Raw genomic sequence first — 25,868 nt, 5'->3', positions numbered from 1 at the left:
TTCATCAGCAGCAGGTAGTTCAGAACAAATCCACTTCCACTCCTAGAGGGGGCTAAAGTCTTCCGACAGTCTCCTGATGGCATGCCCATTGTACCTGAAAGCTGATAAATTGCTAAGAAGAAATAAACCCAAGTTCAAATATTAAGAATTTTGACAGAACTTTGGGAGGACACAAAAAGAACAATATAGTTTCCTGTGTGACTGCTGACCCACTCCTGGGTCTCATTGAGACCTTTGTTTTTTTAATTTTTAATTTTTACTGAAGTATAGTCAGTTTAAAATGTGTCAATTTCTGGTGTACGACACAATACTTCAGTCATATAGGAACATACATATATTCGTTTTCATATTCTTTTTCACCGTAAATTACTACAAGATATTGAACATAGTTCCCTGTGCTATACAGTATAAACTTGTTTATCTATTTTATATATATTAGTTAGTATTTGCAAATCTCAAAACTACCAGTTAATCCCATCCCACCCCCTTCCCCCTCTGGTAGCCGTAAGTTTGTTTTCTATGTCTGAGAGTCTGTTTCTGTTTTGCAAATAATTTTGTCAGTCTTCTTTTTTTTTTTTTAAGATTCCACTCATTGAGACCTTTCAGAAACAATTTTCAACTGTACTTTAAGCATATCTTTCATTTCAAACTTTGTGAAGTTTTTTTGTTTGCCACATTGTATAATTATATTTCAAGGCTTGGTTAGTCCTGAAGGGTTCTTGAGTTTTAACCTTGAATACCCTGCCATGCAATGATATAATAATGATATTTTATTTATGCTAGTATGCTTGTATTCATGAGAGTTTATAAATAAAATGGATTTTTCAAAGACTAAATACCACCAGCTCACTTCATGAAGTTTTATTCAGAATATAGGCTTGAATGAAGCGAAACGAATCATTCATGTATTAAGACGTGCATATATGTAACTGAAAAGATGCACAAAATCACATTTTGCTGGTTTACCTTGTTGGATTTTTTTTTTTTATCTGCTGCAGTTAAAAATGCTGAATTAATACAATTTAAGAATTTCTCTCAAATAATAGCTTACTGGCTCAAAATTATTTATTTTGTTAGATTAAATGAACAAAACTATGCAACACTCTGGGATTTAAGGAGTCCTTTTGCCCATAACAAAATAAATTGAACACAATTTATACTTATGTGCTAATCTCCTTCCCTCCCCCTCTTCTTTTTTTCTTTCTTTCTTTTAATTTCAAAAGCCAGTACAGAAAACAGGACTAGATTGACCCAAAATCTATTTCCAAATTTAGAGTCAGCTGAATCCTATTTGCGAATTCGTCTTGTATAGAACATTGTTGCAGATCACCTGACATCAGTGAACACAGTCATCACCTGCTTACTGAAGGCAACCAACTAGAGCACATTCAGAGCAAAGTCCTGAAATAATAAGTAAACTTGGCCCAATATATGGACAACCCATGAATAGACGGGATTTGTCTAGTGTGGAGAAAATAATGAAGGGGAGGTAGGAACATGATAACTATCTTTAAATATTTTATAAGATGTCATGTTGAAAAGGGATTAAACTCATTACAGAAGGTCACAAAGAATAGAAATGTGATGAACCATAAGAAGATACCAGAAGAAAGATTTCAGCTACAAATAAGGATGACCTTGCTAATAGTCACTGAAAAAAATGTTTTTAATTTATGAGAAAAGGATTCTGTAAATCTTAGAGAATTGCTTAGTTTTTCTCAGTTAAGTGAGCTAAATAAATAAAATTTTAGGCAAGAAAAAATTGAGAAGTAATTGTTGAGAGTTCACTAAGTGACATCTTTAAAGTACTGAAGAAATATGCAACCTAGAATTATTTACCCAGTGGAAACATTCTCCAAAAATAAAGGCAAATTACATTTGTGTAAAAATTCATTTTTAAAAGGAAGTGAAGTAAACACATTTTCAGACAAAAATATATAGAAATTTGGTACTTGTAAACCTATACCAAAAGATACATGTTCTTCAGGCAGGAGGAAAATAATCACAGATGCAAGGATGGGAAGGCAGAAGAAATGAAGAGCACAAGAAAGGATAAATATGTCAGGAAATAGAAAGGGATATTGTAAAGGAATATTGATTGTTTAAAATACTGATAACATCTTGTGAAGTTGTAAATATGTGTAAATAAAATGCATAACTAAACATCATACATGATAGGAAAATAAGAGTTAAAGCATTTTAAGTTCTTTGCAATATCTGGAAAGTAGTAGAAGTGTTCATATAGAGTAGACTGTAGTAAGTCAAGTGCATGCTGTAATTTCCAAAGTAATCACTGAAAACTACTAACTACCAAGTTAAAAGACTAAATAACCACAAGTTAAAAGTTGAATGAAACAGAATAATAAATAATAATAACTCAAAATACTTGTTTACTCCAAAAGAAAAACAGGAGGGATATAAGAATAAAAAACAGGTAGGACAAGTAGACAGTTGGTTTAAAACAAAATATATCATAATTGCATTAAAGGTAAGTAGACTGCTCCAAATAAACAATAAAATTTATCAAGCTGGATTTTTTAAAATAAAAAACTACTACTATTTGCATGATACATAACTTAAACAGAAGATGAATTCAAAGTAAAGGTTCAAAAAAATACACTACGCAAATAGTAGCCAAAAGAAACTTCGTATAATTAATACCAGAGTAAGTCAACTCTAAGACAAGGTGTATTACTATTTAACATAAAGGAATATTTCATAATGATAAAAAAAGGTCAACCTAGTAGTAAGAACGAAAAACAAAACTATCTTAAATGTTAATTAACATAATAACCTCAACAGGTGTAAAGTAAAAATTGACAGGATCAAAACCACAACGATAGTTTAGAATTTAAGATACTTCTCTCAGTAACTGATAAAAGAAACAGGAAAAAGTGAGTAAATATATAGAACATCTGAGAAAAAAAAAAGGCAATTTGAACTAATTAACATATGGTAAACTACACCCAACAATTTCAGAATGCATCCTGTCTTTATCAAGTGCACATTAATATTTGCCAAAGTTGACCTTATGCTGGGATATGAGGGAGATCTTAATAAATTTCTAAGGACTGATATTATAAGAATGTTCTTTAACACAACAGAATTAAAAGAGAAAATTCCCAAATGTTTAGAAATTAAGTAAAATATTTTAAAATGAAACATAGATTTAAAAATGACATTTTAATACTTCAAAATGAGGCTGAAGCAGTACTTAGAAGAAAATTTATACCTTAAAGATGATTAGCAAAGAAGAAAGAAAATCAATGCCTTAATTATTCATCTCAATAAGCTCAAAGAAGAGTAGAAATATGGAAGTTTATAAAAGATAAAAGCTGAAGTAAATAAAATAGAAAATAATCATAAAATAAAGAAAATAAAGCTAAACAATGATTATTTGAAAAGATTAGTAAAATGAATACAACTTTATATGTCTAATAAGGAAAAAGAGGGAAATACAAGTTACCAATCAAGAATGAGATACCTTGGAAAAATGTATATTCAGGTCTTTGCCCATTTTTTAATTTGTTTGTTTATTTGTTTGATGTTGAATTGTATGAGCTGTTTATATATTTTTGATAGTAACCTCTTATCAGTCATATCATTAGCAAATAATTTCTCCCATTCAATAGATTGTCTTTTCATTTTATCAGTGGTTTCCTTTGCTGTGCAAAAGCTTTTAAACCTAATTAGGTCTTGTTTACTTTTGTTTTTATTTCCTTTGGTTTAGGAGACAAATCCAAAAATATATTTCTATGACTTATGTCAAAGGATGTTCTGTCTACATTTTCTTCTATGAGTTCTAGGGTTTCTGGTCTTATGTTTAAATCTTTAATCCATTTTGAATGTATTTTTGTATGTAGTGTGAGAAAATGTTATGATTTCATTTTTTTACATGTAGCTCTGCAATCTTCCCAGCATCACTCATTGAAGATACTGTGTTTTCTCCATTGTATATTCTTGCCTCCTTTGTTGTAGATTAATTGACCGTAAATGTGTGGGTTTATTTCTGTGCTTTCTATTCTGTTCCATTTATTGATGAGTCTGTTTTGTGCTAGTACCATTCTGGTTTTATTACCATAGCTTTGTGGTATAGTCTGATGTCAGGGAGCTTGATTCTGTTCTTCTTTCTCAAGATTGTTTTGGCTATTTAGGGTCTTTTGTGTTTTCATATAAATTTTAAAATTATTTTTCTAGTTCAGTAAAAAAATGTCCTGGTAGTTTGATAGAAATTGCATTGCATCTGTGGACTGCCTTGGGTAGTATGATACTTTAACAATATTAATTCTTGCAATCCATGAACATGATGTATTTTTTCATCTGTTTGTATCATCTTAAATTTCTTTCATCAGTGTTTTATAGTTTCCTGAGTATAGATTTTTTACCTCCTTAGGTAGGTTTATTCCTAGGTCTTTCACTCTTTTTTATGCAATGATAAATGGGATTGTTTCCTTAATTTCTCTTTCTGATAGTTCATTGCTAGTATATAGAAATGCAACAGATTTCCGTGTATTAATTTTGTATCCTACAATTTTACATTGATGAGCTCTAGTAGTTTCCCGGTGGCATCTGTAGAATTCTCTGTGTATAGTATCATGTCATTTGCAAACAGTGGCGGTTTTACTTCTTCCTTTCCAATTTGAATTTATTTTATTTCTTTTTCTTGTCTGATTGCTGTGGCTAAGACTTACAGATGGCCAACAGGCACATAAAAGGATACTCAAAATCACTAATCATCAAAGAAACGCAAATTAAAACCAGAATGAGTTGTCATCTCACACTGGTCAGAATGGCTACCAAAAAGATCATGAAAACAAATGTTGACAAGGGTATGGAGAAGAGGGAACCCTCCTACACTGTTGGCAGGAATGTAAATTGGTACAGCCACTGTGGAAATTAGTATAGTGGCTTCTTAGAAAACTAAAAATAATAGCTATCATATGACCCAGAAATTCCACTCCTGGTGTATCCAAACAAAACAAAACAAAACAAAACACTAATTTGAAAGATACATGCATCCCAGTGTTCATAGCAGCATTATTTGTAATTACCAAGATATGGAAGCAACCTAAGTGTCAATCAACAGATGAATGGATAAAGAAAATACACACACACACAAACACACACACAATGGAATAGTACTCAGCCATTAAAAGAATGAAAATTTTCCAATTTGCAGAAGCATGGATAGACTTGGAGGGCATTATGCTAAGTGAAATAAGTCATAGAAGGACAAATTATGTTATGACTTATATGTGGAACCTAAAAAAATAGAGTAGTGAATTTAAGAAAAAGGAAACAGACTCACAGATATAGAGAACAAACTAATGGTTACTAATGGGGAGAGGAAAGGAGGAAAGGGCCATGAGAGAGGTAGGAGATTAAGAGGTTCAAACTACTATGTATGAAATAAATAAGCTACAAGGATATACTGTACAACACAGGGAAGATAATATTTTATAATAGTTATAAATGGAGTATAACCTTTAAGAATTATGAATCACTATGTTGTACACCTATAACTTATATAATATTGTACATCAACTATATGTCAATGAAAAAGAATGAGATGACTTATAGATAATTAAAAACATCATTAAAATATTATGAAGAATTTTGTGCCTAAGAGTTTGGAAATTTAGATGACATGTTCAAATTTCTTCAAAAACACAACCTAACAAAACTGTCATGAAAAGAAATTTAAAAATTGAATTTTTATATACTTGTTTTAAAAGAGTAAGCCATAATTTAAAACCTTACTGTGAAAAAAACAAACAAAAGAAAAACAGGCCCAGATGGTGAGTGGTGAATTCTTCTAAGTATTAAGGAAGAAATAATATCACCCTTACACAAACTCAGAAAAGTGAGAAAGAAGAAATATTTCTCAATTTATTTTATGCTGTTAGCATGATCTTGACATCAAATTTGACAAGAACATTACAAGAGAATAATAAAAGCCATTTCTATGATGAATATAAGGAAAAATTCCTAAACAAAATAACAACAAATTAATTACAGCAATATTTGTATAAAGGATAATGACACCACAACTAATGTGGGTTTATTCTTGGGGTGGGGAGGATAGCTTAAAATTCAAAAACCAATTAGTGTAATTCAGTATCATAATAAAATAAAGAGAGTAGAAAACCTAAATGATTTCAATGGATGCATAAATACATTCAATACAGATTCAGGATAATTCTTACCAAACTAAGAATTGAAGATATTCTCTTCAATTTAATAAAGGACAGCTACAATAAACTATGGTAAATATTGTTAATAGTGAAATATGGAATATTTCCTCTGTAAGAAAGGGAAAAGGGTATCCACTTCTTTCCCTGTTGTACTGCTAAATTTACTGTTAAATGTAGCATTTAACTTTTATTTAACCTTATCCTGCAGGTCTTGGTCTGTCAAATAAGGAAAAGAAAAAAAATAACATTTATAGTACCATCAAAAATCATCACGGGCTCATGAAAAAAAACTTAAAAAGATATCTACATAGAAAACTATGACATATTATTGAGAGTAAATACAGATCTAAATAGAGGGACATACCATCTTCATGATTTGGCAGTCTCAATATTTAAAATATATATATTCTTTGAAAATTGATCTATGCACAAAAAAACAATTCATAGTAAAAATCACAGAAGGACCTTGTGGTGATAGCTACCTTACTGAATGGATATGAAACTGAAAAGGGCCAAGAATAGGCCAGAGAATCTTGAAGAAGAGGGAAAAGTTGGGAGACTTAACACTACAAAATAGGAATATTTATTATAAAGGTATAGTGATTAAAATAGTGAGATATTGGTGCAAGGATAGACAGAGGCCAAATGAATAGAGGCCAGAAGCACATTCAAACATATAAGGCCACCCAATTTATGATAAAGGTGACAATGAAATGCAGAGGAGTAAGGGATGGTCTTTTCAATAAATGAATCTGAGTCAATTTGATATCTGTTTTTAAAAGGAATTGTATGCTGACTCCTACCTCACATCATATTAAAAAATCAATTCCAAATGAACTTTAAAGTTAAATGGCACAACAATAAAGCTTACATTATAATAAAGTATAAGCGAATAGTTTCATGACCTTAGCTTATGCAGTTGCTTAAACAGGACACACAAAGCACCAATCATAAGAGGAAATATTGCAAATTGTACTCATTAAGTTTTAAAAGTTATGTTTATCAAAAGACATTATTAAGTGAGTAAATAGGCAACTACTGAGTAGAAGATATTTGCAATACATATATCTGACAGGACTTTGAGCGTTACATGTAAAGACTATATAAAGAATCCTCTCATATAAATAAGAAAAAGAACTCAGTTAAAAAAATTAAATATAAAATTTGACCAGGCACTTTACGATATATGACTTCAAAGAAATAACCAGCTATCATATGAAAAGATATTTGATATTATTAGTTATTAGGGAAATGCAAATTAAAGCCACAATAAACCGCTCCACAAACACCAGAATAGTTAAAATTTAAAAGACTGATAACAGCAAGTATTGGCAAAATGTTGAACAGATTGAACTCTCATGTACTACCATTGGAGGTAGAAATTGGTATAAGCACTTTAGAAAAACTGGCAACATTTTTGAATGCCAGTTGTACACATGTCCCATGACCCAGCAACATTACTCCTACGCAAGTAAAATAAGCCCATTCCTGCATTAAAAGTCGAGGAAATAAATGTCAATAGCATCTTTATTCATGACATTAGAAAATGTAGTTTAACAAGTAATAAATTACATTTCATCAATCCAAAAGGAATACTACACAACAGTGAAAAAACAACTTATAACAATGGAGATGAATCTCACAGGCTTAAAATATAGAGCAAAAGAAGCAAGACAAAAGAGTACCTCTTGTATGATAGTATTATATGATATTCAAAACAGATAAAATTAATCTTGGTGATAGAAGTCAAGATATTTGTTACCTTGTTAGGGGTACTGACTTGAAGGGTGCACAAGGAGCCTTCTGGGATGCTGGTAATATTCTGTATCTTCTTTTGTGTAGTAGGTACATTCATCAACATCTGTATCTATTTACCTGTTTATCTGTACACTTAAGATTTGTACACTTTTCTGAATATATGTTCTCCTTCAAAAAATAGTTTACCAAAAAACCCACAGCAAACCACCTAGGTTCAAACGACAAAAGCCAAGAGAGAAATGTTGGCAAATCAATGGAGAGAGAAAAAAGAAATGTGAATGTTTGGATGTATATATTCACATTGCTAGAATAAATACTTTTTAATGAAAAATGGAATTCTGCATACTGTTACTGATAGAGAATGAAAAATTGTCTTTGTGTTAACTGGAAATTCAGACACTTTATGTGAGAATTTGGTGACTTGATCTGTGAACAGAATCTGGCTTCACATTTCAGAGTGATATAATTGAAAATACATCAGCTCTGTAATGTGGGAAACCAATGCCCTTCTGTGTTATTGTAACCTTCAATGTATGCTTATCATCTTTGCTTCTTTTTTAGGAAACTCTTTCTGGGTTTTAAGACGGTGAGATGAGTAACTTTTTTCCTCCATCTGTGCCTAAATCACCCTACTTCTCCATTCTAATCTTTCTGTTTCCCCAATAATCTTTCAGTTTTGTATTTGTAAACCAGTCATCTGACATACTGAACACTTAGAGTGATGCAAATCCTAAGTCAACAGGTAAAGATTTCTTCACTCTTTATGTCAAATGCTCTGGAATTGTCAGCAAGAATGTAAAAGTCTGCAGAGTGTTTGAATTAAGTCATAGAAAATAAAAATGTGTCAACTGTGTTATTTAATCTAGAATATTGAAATGGCAGTTGAAGAGAATGAGATTAACACCTTTTATTTTTATTTCTTAGACCTTTGGTTTAAAATGTTCTTTGTTAATATTATTGCATAGGAGAGAACCAAGATACTTGATGAAGGAAAACAAGAAACTTTACGTGATAAAAATAAGTAACTGTTTCCTAATTTATGGAAAGAAGGAGAAAAACAAGAAGAATATGAAAAGCTCAAGGTCTTTCACATTCTTCAGATGTCAGGAAAAACTATTAATTTCTCATCAGATTTCTGATAGTGTAATATTCAAGAGGAACAAACTAACTCATTGCAAAACAAGATCCCTTAGGTCAAGTGTGGCTCTGGGTGAAAACTAAGAATTCCTTTGTTTGATTATTGCCAATAGATTTTTTTTTTTCAAATAGGGAAGCTCCCAAATTAGCTATGGGCTTTATTCTTTAAATTAATTAATTATTTAAGTAAAGTCAGTTTACAATGTTGTGTTAATTTCTGGTGTATAGCACAGTGATTCAGTTTTGAATATATATGTATATTCCTTTTCATACTCTTTTTCATTATAGGCTATTACAAGGCGTTGGATATAGTTCCCTGTGCTATGCAGTAGGACCGTGCTGTTTATCTATTTTATATATAGTAGTTAGTATCTGCAAATCCTAAACTCCCAATTAAGGACTCTGCCGAGGCAAGTCACTAATAGGCAGGAGTGGAGTACCGCGCCCCACTCCGAGTTCCTAGATCTAGAATAGGTTATCTCCTTGCCTCCAAAGGAAATGCCCAGTTACCCACTGGATCAGTCTAGTGCTGTTTGCAAGGTAAGAATTTAAATACCAGAATTTGCAAATGAGTGTGCCCAGTTGAGCTGAGCTAGCAGCTAGAAATTGCTTGAAAGACAAACTGGCTTAAAATGTTGCCTAGAAACAATGAATGGAAACCTGAATATTATGAGTTTTTGATTGAATTCTATAGAAGATGAAGCAACTTCTCAATTTACAGGAATATGAAAACCTATGGTTTCTTAGAAAGTGTCTTATTTCCTCTTTGTATGGTCTGTTTTGACTTCTAGTAGCAGTGACTTCTGATTTCACTTTAACAGATCTACAAATTACTACCCTAGGTAATAAGATAATTTTTAGACTCCAGAAGAAAGCTTGTGTAATAATTGTTAAAAATCCAGTAATTAGGAAATTATCAAGTTAGGCATTAACTACAGGATTTTCCATAATCCAATGCTGACTGTGTCTTTCAACTGGAATGTTTAGATTCTGTAACATGTACTAACCTGTCAACACTTTACCTTTTATTTCTGGCTGGCCACTTTGCCATAATAGAGCATGCTCTTAATCAGTCCAGGATTCTAGATTTGGTTTCCTATAGTAGTAACTTTGTCTCTGTTCTATGACCACAAGTCACATTCCAGCCACAAATAAAGAACATAAAGGGAACTGAAAAATTGTGTCTGCTCTGCATAACCTCATTCATATAACAAATAATGATTAAGCACATACCAAATCATGGTATGTTGCCTGAAAAATACAAAAGAAAAATTGAGGGAGAGGGTGTTGAAAAACTATATTCTGTTTATGATTGACCAATATGATTATATTAACATGTGATATGTAGTACGTTCATTAAACATTTGGAGAGTTGCAGAGCAAAGCAGGTTTGCATGGATTCCATGCCTTAGCATTTGACGTCTGCAACTTATGGGCTTCACTTTTCTTGGCCACAACTAACTCAGATATTACTATTCAAAATACACGCAGAAGAATTTGTTTATACCTTTTGGATCATAAAATTGAGTATTCTGACCTGTCATTCTCAATATTTAAGAAGACAAATGGACTAAAATAAACAGAGGCAAAATCTCAGTTGAGTATCCTGTTGTATTAGAAAGCACTCTGGACAACGGTCTGGAAAACTAGATACTGTTCCCGATAATTTTTATTGTTTTCCAAACTTATCTTTAAAAGCCATGATGCCCTTTGAACAAAGTAGCCCATGGAGCTCCTCTGTGTCCCTTAAGCAACCTGCACAGAACTTGAGGGCTTCAGTGATCATGGTTTGAAAAGAACCAGACAATTTAAAAGAAGCTAAATGGTCATTGATAGGAAAATGGATAGACTGTAATACTTCCATAAGGGAAAATAACTTTAAGCAGTTAAAATGAATTAACTAGATCTACATATATCAAACATGAAAACTTCAAGTATAATATTTAATTGAAAAGTAAGTTACCAAAGGACAAATACCATAGGATACTTCACTAGACAATTCTCATGGCACACTTTGGATCCTCTCTGTTTTAAAAGTCTCTGAATATATGTATGTACATGTATGACTGAAACTGTATGCTGTACATCAGAAGTTGACACAACATTGTAAACTGACTATACTACAATAAAAAAGGTCTCTGGGTGGCTCTGGTACTTTTTCTGCCCCAGCCAATCTTTAGGGACTATTCTGTAATTCTGGTTGAATTTATACTGACTTTACAAAGGGTACAACGTTGCTTCACATCTGTGCAAAGTGACTCACATCTTGCCACTGAAGCAGGAAGTGCCATGGGACCCACTCAGCACCCTTGTCTACACAACCCAGAAGTGTGAGGGAAGACATGATCCGTGGGGAGAGTGAGCAGTGGAGACTGTTGCTGGCAGATAATTTCTTCTCTTCCCCTTCACCCAGATTTACTCTGCTGAGTTGCTGTAGTTGATGTAGTCTTTGAGTAAAATGGTGCCTTGAAATCAAGTAGTCAGCTGTGCTATCAAGTAATCAGATGTGATATAAAGCAGCGGCCAGCTCAACATCATGCTTTTCCTAGCTCTCTTTTATCCCCTGCTTTGCTCTCCTTTTCCCTTACTTCACTACTGTGAGTTGATACTGCCAAATACTAGCAGTGGCACATAAGATTTTGCCTCGGGCTCTGCTTTCTAGGGATGCCAAACTAACAGACCACCTACATACATTTTTCAAACAAAATATTTACAATTATCAGTAACAAAATTATGAAACATGCATGCTATAGCTACACAACGTCAAAATAGTGCGTCCCTCTAGGGAAGAAGGGATGGGGAAATGCTTTAACTATATTGCTGATGTTCTATTTATATAAACAGGAGAAAAATCTGAACTAAATTTGGCAAAACTTTGTTTATATTTGTAAAATCTGAGTGGTGGACACATGATCTCTTTCTTGTACATTTTGCTTTTTGTTAATGATATCATTCAACTTTAAGGTCCATTCCAAATTTAACTTTATTTTACCTGAAAGGGGAAGAATTCTTTCAATTTATGTGTAATGCCCAATACCTTAGAATTCACTCTTTTAGCATGTATAATTTGGTGTGGTTTTTAGTATAGTCATAATGTTGTGTAACCATCACCACTTTCTAACTCCAGAATATTTTCATTACCTCTAAGTAAACATATTAGCAGCCATTGCCCATACCCAGCCCCCACCTCCACCACCCTTGCTTCTTAAGTCTGGAAACCACCAGTGCACTCTGTCCTTTGTGAATTTGCCTATTCTGCTTATTTCGAATAAATGGAATCATATGATACATGGGCTTTTCTGTCTGGTTTTCACTTAGCATAATATTTTCACATTTTATCCATTTTGTAGCATGTATCAGAATATCATTTAAAGCTAATATTCTTTTGTATGGATATATCACATTTTGTATATCTATTTTAGAAGCTGATGTACATTTTGATTGTTTCCTCTTTTGGGCTATAGTGAATAATGCTTCTATGAACAGTCTTCTATTCGTTTTTTTCATTTTGGTTTCTCTCGTTTTTTTTTTTTTCTTTTTCAAATGGAGGTACTGGGAATTGAACCAAGTACCTCATGCGTATTCAGCATGTGCTCTACCAACTGAGCTATACCCCCACCCTATAATTTTTTGTGTCGACTTATGTTCTCATTTCTCTTGGGTATATACCTAGGAGTAGAATTGCTGAGTCATATGATAACTCTGTGCTTAACCCTATCAGGAAATACCAAGTTGTTTCCAAAGTGGCTGTAGTATTTACATTCCCATCAGTGATGTATGAGGGTCCTAATTTTCTATTTTCTCACTAACACAATAGCAGTCTTTGATGATGGCCAAACTAATGGGTTTCAAGTGGTATCGCATTGTGCTTTGCATTTCCCTGATGACTAATGATTCTGAGCATCTTTTCATGCTTACTGGAGAAAGGTCTTTTCATATCTTTAGTTTATTTTATAATTAGATTATTGGTCTTTTTATTGCTGAATTTTAAGAGTTCTTTATATATTCTGGATACATGTCTCTTATGAGATAAGTGATTTATAAATATTTTTCACATTCTGTGAGTTGTCTTTTTTGTTTGCCTGATAGTGTCCTTGGAAGCACAGAAAGTTTTAATTTTGATGGTGTCCAATTTATTTTTCTTTGGCTGCTTATGCTTTTTGGTGTCATATCTAAGAAACTATTGCATAATTCAAGATCATGAGGGTTTATACCTATGTTTTCATTTAAAATTTTTATAGTTTTAGCTCTTACATTGAAAGTTACCATTTTTGTATATGGCATGAAGAAGTGATCCAAATTAATTTTTTTGCAAGTAGTTATCAAGTTGTCCCAGACTCATTTGTTGAAAAGGCTATTCTTTCTCCATTAAATGATCTTGATGTCCTTGTCTAAAAGCAATTGACCAGAGGTGGATAGATTTATTTCTGGAATAACATTTATATTCCATTGACTTATATGTCTGTCCTTATGCCAGTACCATGCTGTTCTGATTACTGTAGCTTTCTAGTAAGTTTTGATACTAGGAAGTGTGAGTCCTTCTACTTTATTGTGTTTTAAGATTATATTTGATATTCTGGATCCCTTGAAATTCTATATGAATTTTAGGATTGGCTTACTAATTTCTGCTAAAAAAAAAGTGAGCTGGCATTTTGGTAGTTACTGAATATATTAATTTGAGAAGTATTGACACCTTAACAATATTAAAATTTCCAATCCATTTATATGGGACTATTTTCCATTTATTTATTTATTTAGGTCTTATTTTATTTCAACAATGTTTTGTGGTTTTTAGTGTACAAATAGTATATCTATTATGTTAAATTGTTTCTTAACTATTTTATTTTTATGACTTATTGTAAGTGAAATTATTTTCTTAATTATATTTTTGGACTTTTCAATGCCATTGTATAGAAATATAATTGAATTTGGTATATTGTTCTTACACTATGGAACTTTGCCTAACTAGTGTATTAATTCTAATTCTAATCATCTTTTTAGTTTATTCCAAGAATTTTGTATATAAAGATGATGTCATCTGCAATAGGGATAATTTTACTTCTTCTTTTCTAATCTGGATGTGTTTCCTTAATGTTCTTGTCCACTTACCATGGCTAGTTCCTCTAGCACAATGTTGAGTAGAAATGGAGAGGGCAAACATCCTTGTCTCCTTGTTGATCTTAAAGGGAAAACTTTCAGTCTTTCACCATTAAGTATGAAGCAAGCATGGGTTTTTCATATATAATTTTCATCAGGTTAAGGAATTTTGCTTCTGTTCTTAGTTTGTTGAGTATTTTTATCATGAAATGGTGTTAGGTTTTTTAAAAATACTTTTTCTTCATCTATTGAGATGGTTATGTATTTTTCCCCTTTTTCTATTATAATATGTTTTATTAGTTGATTTTAAAATGTTGAATCAACCTTGCATTTCTCAGGATGATTCTCAGTTTATCATAGATTATAATGCTTTTCATATATTATCAGATTTAGTTTGCTAGTATTTTGTTGAGGAATTTTGTGTCTATATTTATAGCATATGTGTCTGTAGTTTTCTTGTGCTGTCTGTGTCTGGTTTTGACATCATGGTAATACTGGCCTCATAAAATGACTCAGGAAGTAGTTCATCCTCTTCTATTTTTTGAAATAGTTTGAGAAGTAGTGGTATTAGCACTACTTCAAAAATTTTAGAAATTTACAAATGATAACATTTGGTCTTGGGTTTCTCTTTGTGAGAAGCTTCTTGTTTAATTTTTCAACCTCTTTACTTGGTAGATGTCTACTTAGATTTTCTATATCTTCTTGAATCACTCTAAAAAATTTGTGTCTTTCTAGGAATTTATCCTTTTCATTATCTAGTTTGTTGACATACGATAATATTCCCTTGTCGTATTTTTGATTACTGTGAATTTAATAGTGATGTTCTCTTATTTAATTTCTGATTTTTAGTAATTTGAGTCTTTTTTTTTGGTGAATATAGATCAAGGTTTGTCAATTTTTTGATTATTTCATCTTGTTTTTCTATTATCAGTTTTATTTATTTTGACTCTACTATTATTTATATTCTTTTGCTGACTTTTTGGGTGTACTTTTACTAGTTTATACTTATTTATTCTTTTTAATAAAAATTGTATATATTTAAGGTGTACACCATTATGATTTAATATGCATATACATAGGGAGATGATGACTACAGTCAAGTTAATTAATATATCATCTGCTCACATAGTTACGATTTTTGGTTTGTATGATGACAGCACCTGAAATCTATTCTCTTAGCAAATCTCAGTATTCAATATGGTATTATTAACTAGCGCCATCATGCTGTACATTTGATCTGTAGACTTATCTATCCTACATAACTGCAACTTGGTATCCATTGAACATCATCTCTCCATTTCTCCCACCTTCCTGTACCTTGTGACCACTGTTCTACCCTCTGCTACTATGTATTCAACAGTTATTTCCAGTTATTGATTCTAATTTCATTTCATTGCGGTCAAAGAAGATATTTGGTATGATTTAAATACTTTTAAATCTATTGACATTTGTTTTGTGGTCTATCATATGATCTATCTTGGAGAATGTTCTGTGTGCTGTTGAGAAACAGCTGCTGTTATATGGCATATTCTTGTTTTTTGTGTATATATATATATATATTTTTTTTTGCTACTGTTGTATGGCATATTCTTTTTTGTATATAGATTTTTTATTGAAGTATAGTCAGTTTACAGTTGTGTCAATTTCTGGTGTACAGCATAACGCCTCAGTCATACGTGAACGTACATATATTTGTTTTCATATTCTTTTTCACCGTAAGGTACTATAAGATATTGGATATAGCTCTATATGCTATACAGTATAAACTTGTTGTTTATCTGTTTTTTATATATTAGTTAGTTTCTGCAAATCTTGAAGTCTCAATTTATCCCTTCCCACCCACATCCCCCATGGTAACCATAAGTTTATTTTCTATGTCTGTGAGGATGTTTCTATTTTGTAAATAAGTTTGTTTGTCTGTGTGTGTGTGTGTGTGTGTGTGTGTGTGTGTGTGTGTGTGTGTTTTAAGATTCCACTTTAAGTGATATCATAGGGTATTTTTTTTCTCTTTCTGGCTTACTTCACTTAGAATGATGATCTCCAAGTCCATCCATGTTGTTGCAAATGGCATTATTTTATTATTTTTTATGGCTAAGTATATTGTATAAATATATCACAGCTTCTTTATCCAGTCATCTGTTGATTGACATTTAGATTATTCTATAGTTGTTTATAAGTTTATTTGGTTTATAGTATTCAAATAGTTGCTTTATTGATCTTCTGTCTAGTTGTTCTATTATTGAAAGTGAAATATTGAAGTCGCCGGTTGTTACTGTGAAATTGTCTCTTTCACCCTTTAATTTTGTCAGTTTTTGCTTCATCTATTTTGCGACTTTGTTATGTTGCCCATATATATTTATTCTTGTTATATCTACTTGACAAATTTTTCCTTTTATCATGTAAAATGTTCTTTTTTGTTTCTAGTAACAATTTTTTCTCAAATTTTATTTTGTTTTATATCAGAATAATTGCTTCAGCTTTTTTTATTACTGTTTATGTGATGTATCTTTTCCTATTCTTTTACTTTAAACCTGTTTGAGCCTTTGAATCTAAAGTGTATCTCTTATATACAGAATATAGTTAGATCATGTCTGACTTATTTCCCTTAGTGTAATGCTCTCAGGGTCCATCCATGTTGTCTCAAATGGCAGTATTTCTTTTTTTAATGACTAATACTCTATTGTATATTCATACTGCATCTTCTTTATCCATTCTTCTGTTGGTGGACACTTAAGCTGTTGCCATGTCTTGGCTATTGTAAATAATGCTGTAATGAACATGAGGGTGCATATATCTTTTCACAATAGTGTTTTTTTAATTTTCTTTGGATAAATACACAGAAATAGAACTGCTGGATCATATGATGATTGCATTTTAAGTTGTTCAAGGAAGTTGGTGTACAACATTTTCCATAGTGGTTGCAACAATTTACACTCCCAACAGTGCAAAAGTGTTCCCTTTTTCCATATCCTCAACAACCCTTGTTATTTCCTGTCTTTTTGATAATAGCCATTCTAAAAGCTGTGGGGTGATAGCTCACAGTGATTTTGATTTGCATTTCCCTAATGATTATTGATGTTGAGCACCTTTTCATGTACCTGTTGACCATCTATATGTCTTTTTGGGGAAAAATGGCTACTCACGAACTCCAGCCATATTTCAATTAGATTTTTTTTTTTTTGCTATTGAGTTGTATGAGTTATTTATGTATTTTTGGATATTAGCTCCTTCTCAGATACATGATTTGAAAATGTTTTCTCCCATTCGCTAGGTTGCATTTTTTTGTTGTTGATCATTTCTTTGCTGTACAGATGCTTTTTTTTAACATTTTTTATTGATTTATAATCATTTTACAATGTTGTGTCAAATTCCAGTGCTCAGCACAATTTTTCAGTTATTCATGGACGTATACGCACTCATTGTCACATTTTTTTCTCTGTGAGTTATCATAACATTTTGTGTTTATTTCCCTGTGCTATACAGTGTAGTCTATTCTACAATTTTGAAATCCCAGTCTATCCCTTCCCACCCTCCACCCCCCTGGTAACCACAAGTCTGTATTCTCTGTCTGTGAGTCTATTTCTGTCCTTTATTTACACCTTGTTTTTGTTTGTTTGTTTGTTTTTGTTTTTGTTTTTTAGATTCCACATATGAGCGATCTCATATGGTATTTTTCTTTCTCTTTCTGGCTTACTTCACTTAGAATGACATTCTCCAGGAGCATCCATGTTGCTGCAAATGGCATTATGTTGTCGGTTTTTATGGCTGAGTAGTATTCCATTGTATAAATATACCACATCTTCTTTATCCAGTCACCTGTTGATGGACATTTAGGCTGTTTCCATGTTTTGGCTATTGTAAATAGTGCTGCTGTGAACATTGGGATGCAGGTGTCATCCTGAAGTAGATTTCCTTCTGGATACAAGCCCAGGAGTGGGATTCCTGGGTCATATGGTAAGTCTATTCCTAGTCTTTTGAGGAATCTCCACACTGTTTTCCATAGTGGCTGCACCAAACTGCATTCCCACCAGCAGTGTAGGAGGGTTCCCCTTTCTCCACAGCCTCTCCAGCATTTGTCATTTGTGGATTTTTGAATGACGGCCATTCTGACTGGTGTGAGGTGATACCTCATTGTAGTTTTGATTTGCATTTCTCTGATAATTAGTGATACTGAGCATTTTTTCATGTGCTTTTTGATCATTTGTATGTGTTCCTTGGAGAATTGCTTGTTTAGGTCTTCTGCCCATTTTTGGATTGGGTTGTTTATTTTTTTCTTATTGAGTCGTATGAGCTGCTTATATATTCTGGAGATCAAGCCTTTGTCGGTTTCACTTGCAAAAATTTTCTCCCATTCCATAGGTTTTCTTCTTGTTTTATTTCTGGTTTCCTTTGCTGTGCAGAAGCTTGTAAGTTTCATTAGGTCCCATTTGTTTATTCTTGCTTTTATTTCTTCTAGGAGAAAATTTTTTAAATGTATGTCTATAGTCAAATCTTTAATCCTTTTTGAGTTAATTTTTGTGTATGCACTAAAATAGTGGTCCACTTTCATCCTTTTGCATGTGGTTGTCCAGTTTTCCTAATACCATTTATTGAAGAAACTGTCCTTTCTCCATTGTATATTCTTGTCTTTTTTGTCATGAATAATTAATTATATATGTGTGGGTTTATTTGCTCTCTAGTCTGTTTCGTTGATCTTTGTGCCTGTTTTTATTCCAATACCATTCCATTTTGATTACTATAGCATTGTATTATAGTTCAAAATCAAGGAGCATGGCACTTCCAGCTTTGTTCTTTTTCAACATTGCTTTGGCTATTCTGGGTCTTTTGCAGTTACATAGAAATTTTCAGATTCTTTGTTGTCTTTTAAATGAGATAGGGGAAGGAAAGTATTAAAATGGATTTATACTATTTTTGATATTTACCTATATAGTTTCCTTTAGTGGTGCTCTTTATTCCTTCTTGGGGATTCAAGTTAATATCTAGTTCCTTATCATTTCTTCCTAAAGAATTTCCTTTAACATTTCTTATAAGGCAGACTTGTTAATGAAAGCTTCTCTGGTTTTGTTTTTGTAGCCCTTCTTGCTTCCATGATGTATGATGATAAATCAACTGTTAATTTATTTTCCATCCCTTGTACATGATATGTTGCTTCTCTCTTGCTGCTTTTATTATTTTTTCTTTGTGTTTTTACAGTTTGAATATGATGTGTCTAGGTAAGGATCTCTGAGTTTGACTTAGAGTTCTTTGAGCCTCTTGCATGTGTATCTTAAAGTTTTTAATCACATTTGAGAAGTTCTTTGTTATTTCTTCAAATATTCTTTCTACTCTTTTTTCACTCTTCTCTTTCTGGGATTCCCACAGGGCACGTGTTGGAATGCTTAATGAAACCATTAAGGTTCCTTAGTCTCTGTTCATTTCTCTTCATTGTCTTTTGATGGGATAATTTCAAATTAACCTATCCTAAGTTTGCTGTTCTTTCTACTGCCTAGTCAAATCTGCTGTTGAATCCCTCTCATGAAGTTTTTGCTTCATTTATTGTACTTTTAAGATCCAGAACTTCTGTCTCTTTATTGATAGTCTACATTTAATGAGACAGAATTCTCCTGGTCTCTTATTATGAAATACTCTGGGAATGGGGCTTTGAAGGAGCTCCAACCAATTCTTCTCCCTCCAGTGACTGCCAGATTACTCATTTTCACTGTGATTGTGTGTATGGGCTCTTGATTTTTAAGTCTACTGCAGAGTTGGAGAGGGGTGATGCAAGCAGGACAAATTAAAATGACAGATTTCTAAGCTCCTTTGAGATTGTCATTTTTCTTAAATAAATTCTCTCCACATTAATGCAAGCATTTGATTCATTTCCAGATTTGTGAAAAAGTGGATTCTGACAGTTTTTACTGGTGTCCTCATTGTTTTTATGGATATGATTTATGGAGGTTGTTACTTTCTCTGATCCAACCCCAGGGAGAATATTTTGACCTACAGAGAAACTTCAGTGCAATGCATTAAACGAGAAAACGAATGAGTTACTCTTGAAGATTGGAGGATCCCCATTACCAAAGAGAGGAAGCTCAGTCTGGTGATCTTTATGATCCTTCCCAGCTCTGGAATTCTTACTGATATACCAAGATATAATTGATTTCTATGATATATTGATTTGTGCAAACAAATTGAGAGGATCATGACACATGTTGGAATTTAAATAACATAGCTCTTCCACCAACCAACTTATCATTTATTGATATCAAAATCCATGGTGACCAATCTTAATCATTTATAAACAAATGAGCAACATGTATTTCCTCACCATCTTCTGTGTAGTTAGCTTCATCAGAGGAGCATTGGGTGAAATAAAAAGACACCCTGATCACTTGATAAAAATGCTTAGAATTCTCTTGGAAAAACAGCTCCAGTATCTGAAGGAAACCTGAAAAAATTATAAGGATTAACTGCAGAATTGCTTGAGGTGTGCTGGATGTGTTACTGAGGTTCAGGTATGTTTCATGGCACAATTCTGTCATGGTCATTTCCAGATTTTCAAACTACAGAGACCTAAAGATTATAACTTTATGGAAATGTCTTTTTGTTCATGGTTTCCACAAATAAAATATTATTTTGGGTCACTGCTTTTTATAAAATATATTCCAGGCCCAAATTCACATCATCTCTGTTGCGTCAAACTCTTATGCAGTGTCAGTGTTTGGTGTAAAGACTGGATTGTCCTGAGTTTGGCCAATGTGAGCCGTATATTGGAGTCATGATGGTGATGATCTGATTGTGTTCACTTAAAAAGTACATCTTTTAAAATGAGTCCATGACTGTTTTGAAATGACCATTATTGTCCTCTCTAACCACCTTGCATCATACTTGGTGCAGTGCATCATATGAAGGTATTTTTCAGACCTGTAGGTATCATATTAGCATTAGGACTTGCTTTACTTTGGCAGTTTTGCTTGACTCATTGTTCTTTCATTTACTTTTGAATTGTTCCATTGCAAAGGGTTCTTTGTGGCAAGTAAACACCATTGTTTAGAACTAACTAGCATTAATAATCTTAGTCAGGGATTCAATTTGATGAACCAGTGAGTCTCACTTTTCTGTGGCTTTAGACTTTATGTACCAAGCTGCACTGGACCAGGAATCAACCATCCCTTCACCTTGGACTAGCTGTGTGACTTTGGGAAGATTAATAACCCTCAGGACCTCAATTTCCTTATCTGTAAATGAAAATATTTGTACTAGGTTATCTTAACTCTAAGATTCTGTGACTCTAACAAGGAGGGCCATGTAAATTAATTCGGTGAACTTAATGCAAACTCATTTTTGCCATTGAAGAAAAGCTAAAATATTACCATTCCCAAGTCCACTCATCTTCCTACCTCTTTTGCAATTTAGATCTTTCATATTTTAGGAAGTTCAGTGCAGTCTCAATCACCTCCATGAAGACTTCCTGACCCTGCCAGCAACCCTGCAACTCCCTGTTATATATTCTTTTTTTTATTGTAGTATTTATTATCATTACTACATTCTTATTCCTCTCTATCACTTTGTTGTTATTTTATTTTTAATTAAAAAAATTTTGTATTGTTGTTTAACTTTAGTGCTTTTGAGGTCAAGAGTGGTAAATTATGAGCTTTTATTTTCCCCAAAGCACATTGCCCAATACTATGTATGCAAAATAGTTTCTAGATTTGTTGAATTAATATTGAATGGGTGGAGTTTAGAATACTTTCTGAAACTAAAGCCCTAAACTGACATTGCAATGTGTTACTGGATTTTCTCCACCTTTATTTTTCAATGAAAAATACAAATTATGAAGATATTTAAAGAAGCATGAAATAAAATTTCGAGTTTACCTTAAATGTAAACTCCTTCCCTTCTAGTCTACAAATTTTTCCTCTCCATAAAATCAAGCATATTTCCTTTTTAACTTGAGTGTCCATCATGACACTTTTCTTTCTATATTCTATAGCATACAACATGATTTAATAGTCAGTGTATAAATTGGGAGTTGGCGATTTGCAAATACTAACGGCTATATATAAAATTGATAAACAACAAGTTTCTTCTGTATAACACGGGGGATTATATTCAATATATTGTAGTAACATATAATTAAAAAAGAATATGAAAATGAATATATGCATGTATATGTATGACTGAAACATGCTGTATACCAGAAATTGACACGTTACTATATAAACAGACTATATTTCAATAATTAAAATAAGTAATCAGCCAGTGTATGACTGGCACATCAATGTCTATTACCTTCTTAAGAAACATGACAAGTGATGTTGTTATCACTTAAGGGAGTGTTTGGTTACTTGAAAGCACCAGAGCCAAATCTCTAGTGTTTGATAAAAATTGATGGTAGCATTCTAGCCACTTGGTGTATCTCCAGTCTACATGTGTGGGCAGGAGCAAAGTCAAACTCAATATTTGGGTCAACATTTGATTAGATTCAGTATAGCTACTAGCCCAGCTTGTCCCCGTTCCTTTATAATTTTCCAGTAACTGTCTTGTTGATTCTTTAGTCTCTTTCTTAGCCTGCATAGAGAGTGTGTTAGAGCATAGTGCTTAGTGACTCAAAGTCCATCTGGCCCAAGAGACTTGAAGAAACCTTTCAGATTTAGTCATACTGAGAGAGTTATATTTTTTCTTTATCAGGTTGGGGCTGTTCCACACTTAATCAGTTATTCCAATGAAATGTTTTTTTTCTCTCCTTTTCTGTGCTAGAATGAGACTCTAGGGAATAAGCAAAGTTGATGTTGCTTAAAGAAATTTCAAGGCTTTCTAGCTCCTAGAACTCAAGTAGCCATGGAAAAAAGCACTGGCCAAAAATGTATGTGCTCTGGATGGAAATTGGGAACCACTTGAGTAAAGGGAACTGAAATATGTGCTGTTACTCTGTAGAATTGAAAAGACTTGAGTTAAGTTGGTATTTTAAGTAATAATGGGAAAAATTGGGGTTTGTGTGGATTTTCAAGGTAGGTGGTAGTGATGGTGATGAGAAGAATGGGTTGGCTTTGCTATATCTGGGCAGGATTGATGGTGATAATATAGATTGTATATATTTCTGGTAAAAGATATTTAAAAATTAAGTACAATCACATTTCATTTACTTAAAGAAACAATAACCTTTCTGATTGGGGTGTCGGGCAAGAAACAGATGATTTGTTGTTGTTTTTACCATTTTACTAGGAAAAAAGGTGTGTCATGCTCTGGAGTTGGCTTATATGCAAAAATCAAGGTTATCAAAAATTAATGCATCTTGTCCCTATGTCCCCTTAGGCATGATAGGAGGTTTCAGACTGTCGCAAATGGATTTAACAAGTGTGACATTGACATACTTAATGGAATTCATGGCATCTTTTGTAGTTAAAAATTATGAGCCCCCTCAAAAAACTATTTAGCCTTTTATTTGTTTATGAGCCGATTTCTCTTGACCTATGAGCCTCAGTCTTATATTAAATGCTTTGCCCAAAAGGACCCTCTGTAAAAACACTGCAGGAGGGCAGTTTCTATGTCACCTGCTCACATCTGTGTTTCATACCAGTGGTGTTCACTGGCCCAGTTGAGCTCTGTCTAGCAACACTATCCCTGAGAGCTTGGCTTGCCAGTGTCAACATGCATTCTCAGTTCCAGAATTCTAGCATTGGGTCTCAAGTGTTGCTTGTGTAGCCCATGCTTTCTTATTACAGTCTTTATTTCTGCTACTGATTTCATCATTTTTTATTTATCTGACTCAACTCCAGGTAGTTTTTGCTCAATCTCTGGCAGGTTGTTAACCAGCATGTGTGTTTGGGGCAGCAATTCATTCATCCATTTTGACATCTACACCTGACATCTTCATTAATGCCCAGCACAAATTTCTCAGATTCCAGGTCCGTTTGGTGCCTCTGAATTCCTTTAGCATCCAGCTCTCTGCCACAAAGTATATTTCATGTAAATGTCACTTTTTTTTTCAAATATTTCACATATTCTACAGTGGAACCATATGCCTTATAGAAATGATGCTTTTTCAAGTCTGTATCCAAACATAACTTGTCAATGACCTCTCACAAATTCTAAGTCAGCCTGTAAGCTTTTGCACTTTTTCTGAAATGTTTTCTTTAGGGCTTGTAAACTTTTCCCCATGTTATTGCCTACATTTTGTACTCCTGTGTTCTTTTCTTGACATTAACTATAAGTACCTTACCACCTTTTTATTGTCCTTTCAATTAATCACATTCAGCTGAGCTCCTGCCTCAGGTGAATACTATAAAGAGTTGAGAGCTACCTCTATCACAATGTTCTTTTGCTTTGGACGTTCTTCAATCCTATGACTGTTTCCTAAGCTCTTAATACATCAGTGATATTTATTTATTAGAAACTTACATTAAGGAAGAGATAGTGTTGCTAATTTTAGGGAATTAATTTAAGATTTATGGTCAGGCACTATGAGTTACTTGAAGATGAGCAGGGAATCCTGGGAGAGCAACACCGACAGGTTACTAGGCTGTGGTCTGGTCTGTAGATGTGACTTGAGAGGTTTTGGTTTTCCTTGTTAACATAGTTGTCACCATTGTTGCACAATTGTTAACATTTATTGAGTTCTCACTGTGTGTGAGCCAGGCACTCTGCTTAAAGCTTTATGTGAAGTACCTCAGTTGATATTCACTGTAGCCCTTCAGAGTAGGTTCTCTTATTTCCTCTGTTTTAGAGATGAGAAGACAGACTCAGGAGGGTAGATGAGTATTTTGAAAACGTACAACCATTAAGTGGTAGATTGGGTATTTGAACCTAGGCAGTATAACTTCAGGGCGCACATTTCTCTTAAACTTCACATTGTGCAATCTTTTTATAGTGATGTTTATTGTGTAGTTATGATGATCCAGGCACACAGTATAGTTAACCACCATGTATTCATTAGTTTATTGAATCATTTCGTCAGCCCTTCAAGACAGGTCCGACCTCATTAGTTTTCTTTTGCAGATGAGGAAACTGAAGTTTAGAGAAAATAAGTAGTGTCTCCGAAGTGATAGAGCTAGTAAGAAGCAGAGCTAGGATTTGAACTCCTAATCCACAACCACTTTGGTATATTATATCAATATAGGAGTAAAAACCAACAAACAGAAAAGCTGATCTGTGTGTGTCTACAGAAAGAAGCAAAATTAGATCTTTAGTCCTGCTGCTTGCAATGCTTATTAAATGGAAGATATTGGTATATATAACAAATGTCAATAATTTACATATACTTATTCCTGATGTGAAAAAATGATAGGATTTCCCCAGGAGCATGGGATCTCTACCTTTCTTCATTGAGATTTGCCTTACCAAATAATTCTGAAACTATCTTGTCAGAAGTAGCACTAAGGAGAGGCAGAGTAGTATGTGGCATGTACCCCTAAGAAAAGTGAGTATATATAAATGTGTATTACAGTGAAAACAGCAATGTAGCAAGGGAAAGTGTGAATCAAGGAATTACGCTCTTACAATATCCTGCCCCTGAAAAACAACCTGCCAGTGAACTGCTAGGATCTATCTGTTAACTGTCTATTTGGCAGGAGAAATTGGCACGTTGAAGAAACAGGATATTTGACTGGAAAGGATAGGGAAGATGATTTAGGAATATGAGCTGCTGCCCAAGGAAGGCAGACCCGTGGATTTCCACAGTGAGAGGCATGAAAGCCCTGGGTC

General features: G+C 33.2%; 1 protein-coding gene and 1 non-coding gene across 2 annotated transcripts in view; one reads left to right on the top strand and one right to left on the bottom strand.

The window, feature by feature from the left end:
• Positions 1 to 25,868, top strand: part of IL1RAPL2 (interleukin 1 receptor accessory protein like 2) — an 809,106-nt gene that overhangs the window by 163,774 nt on the left and 619,464 nt on the right. The gene's annotated exons all lie outside the window — the stretch shown is intronic.
• TRNAI-AAU lies at positions 12,634 to 12,706 on the bottom strand. The gene has a single exon. It is a non-coding gene; the product is annotated as a tRNA-Ile (tRNA).

This window comes from Camelus ferus, chromosome X (assembly GCF_009834535.1).
Source record: "Camelus ferus isolate YT-003-E chromosome X, BCGSAC_Cfer_1.0, whole genome shotgun sequence".
NCBI lineage: Eukaryota > Metazoa > Chordata > Mammalia > Artiodactyla > Camelidae > Camelus > Camelus ferus.
Note: the sequence above shows the minus strand (reverse complement) of the source record. Positions and strands in the feature narration are given on the sequence as shown.